At 47.1% G+C, this 2,500-nt stretch overlaps 1 pseudogene; it reads right to left on the minus strand.

Annotated features, from left to right (window-relative positions):
- Window positions 1-2,500, minus strand: part of LOC120907322 — a 9,140-nt pseudogene that overhangs the window by 2,201 nt on the left and 4,439 nt on the right.

The raw sequence follows: 2,500 nt of genomic DNA on the forward strand, positions 1-2,500 counted from the left end.
TCGTTGCCATCGTTCCATAGTTGTGACACGTTCCATGTTACGTGCAACCGATCCGGCGATGTTCTCTGCTCGTCTCCGATGAAAAGTCCTGGAGTCCTCGTCCAGGAGGAGATGAAGCGGGATCATTCCCGCAAGCACGCAGACTGCATCATGAGAAGTTGTCCTGAAAGAAGAGATAACTCGCTGGACTACTGGCCGGTAAAACCGACGTAGCCATTGTCTACGGTTAGCAAATCTAAGGGTATGACACCAAATGGGCGAGGCATACCGGACCTTCGCCACAACAGTAAGAGCAATTGCTCGCCTAGCATTACTACTCGGACCTGCCTTATTAGGCATCATCCTTACCAAGGTGGTCCATAGCTTCGTCGCTCTCTCCACCGCATACCTGATGTGTGAAGTGTAATCGAGGCGGTCATCTAGACCATCCCCAAATACTTTAAGCTGCGCGACGAATGTACTACGTGATCACCTACCCTGATAGCCCCATGCTGTATCCTCTGATGGGAACTGACCATAATAAACTCGGTCTTGGTCGGGGCTATCTTTAATCCGTTGTCGGTCATCCATCGGTCGATGATGCGAATCTGACTGGAAACGAGAATTTCAATATCATCAACACAATTACCTTCCACCAACAGTACTATATCGTCTGCATAGCCGATAATCCGTGCACCTTCCACCATTGCAACTCGTAGGACTCCGTCGTACATGAGGTTCCATAACGTTGGGCCAAGTACCGAGCCTTGAGGTACACCCGATGTGACTGCAATCTCTGCCGGTCCATCTGTGGTATCATACATCAGCACACGATTCCTAAAATAATCACCAATGATATCATAAAGATATTTAGGAGTGTTAATTCTCTGTAAAGCATTTGCAATCGCCAACCATGAAGCACTGTTAAAAGCATTAGTAACATCTAATGTAACAACCGCACAATACCGTCCACTGTATCTGTTTCTACTTCTAGCTACCGAAACAATGTCCACTACCCGTTGAATCGCATCAACTGTTGATCGACGACTTCTGAAACCAAATTGGTCGTCAGACAGTCCGTTGACCTCCTCGATGTGTGCATTTAGCCGTTGCACTATGATGCGTTCTAAACCTTTACCTGCCCGTCTAGTAGACAAATGGGGCGAACTGAACCAGTTCCCCTGGTGGTTTGTTCGGCTTCGGTATTAACACCAACCTCTGCCTTTTCCACTCATCGGGGAACTTCGCGTTCTCTAAACAGCCTTGGTAAACCCTGCAAAATGCATCGGTTGCAGTCAACATACCAACTTTCAGCGCCTCATTCGGGATACCATCTGGTCCCGGCGCCTTCTTGTTGGGTAGTCTCCTGGCAACCGCAAGAATCTCATCATTAGTTACCCTTTCAAACTCTCGTGGCTGATCGATACGATATTCAGGCCACACCGTGTTTGGGTGAGTAGGAAAAAGCTCGCTCACCACTTCCCTAAACTCGTCCAATGTCATGGTTCGGGGTCCAATCGAACCCTCGGCCACTTTCTTGAACGTATGATATACTATACCAAATGATGCGTTGTTCGCTGTTCCCAGGAACTCTTTCCACTTCCTCTGTCGGGTATGCTTGATCAATCGCTTGAGGGCATTCCGTGCCACCTTGAACTCGTCCCTAAAAGTAGAATAGAGATCAGTATTAAAAGCTCTTTGCGCTAATCGATCGCGGTGTTTGCACTCTTTGCGAAGTGCCTCAATCTCTAACGTCCACCAAAATGCACTCTTGTTAGAGTGTACCTCTTACGTTTAGTCATCGTCGCATTACACGCCGTGACAAGTATACGCATTAAGTCTTCGCTTGTTGTGACCTCGGTCTCAAAAGCGGCTTGCATCATAACTTCAAATATATCTTTGCTAAAATACTTGATGCTCCATCCCGTTATGGGTCGGGACAGATTACGCACGCTTTGCGTCTCAAGATCTATTCGTATTGCACGATGATCAGAGTTCATATAGCTAGATAACACCTCCCACTTAAATGATCTTGCTACGGTTCGGCTCGCAAAAGTAAGATCAACTACTGACGTGCGCCCTGGTCCAACATAAGTTGGGGTGCTGCCGTCGTTCAATAAAATTGCGTCAATCTGCGCAAAGGTTGATAAAACCAACTCACCTCTTCGTTTCTGGGTTTCTCCACGCTCGCCAAGTTGGTTGTTCCAACTTATGACCAAGCGTTGAAGTCCCCCGATAACGAATTTGTGGATACCGGTTACGGCCATTACCGTGTTATCCAACATGTTCTGGAACTCTTCCATACTAAATCTAGGTGGCGCGTAAACGCTAACCACTCGCATATCACCTATGTCAACTATCATTAAACCCTTCAGAGCCTTACTGACTACCTTAACTGGTAAGTCCGCGTTAACCACTACCGCTGCTGTGTTATCGTCATTGCGTAACACTTTGACGTTGGTTGTTGCCAGATACGGATCTGCAATCAACACTATATCCGCAGATTCTTCCCTAATCGTTT

The sequence above is a fragment of the Anopheles arabiensis genome (genome assembly GCF_016920715.1).
Source record: "Anopheles arabiensis isolate DONGOLA chromosome X unlocalized genomic scaffold, AaraD3 X_pericentromeric_contig0003, whole genome shotgun sequence".
NCBI lineage: Eukaryota > Metazoa > Arthropoda > Insecta > Diptera > Culicidae > Anopheles > Anopheles arabiensis.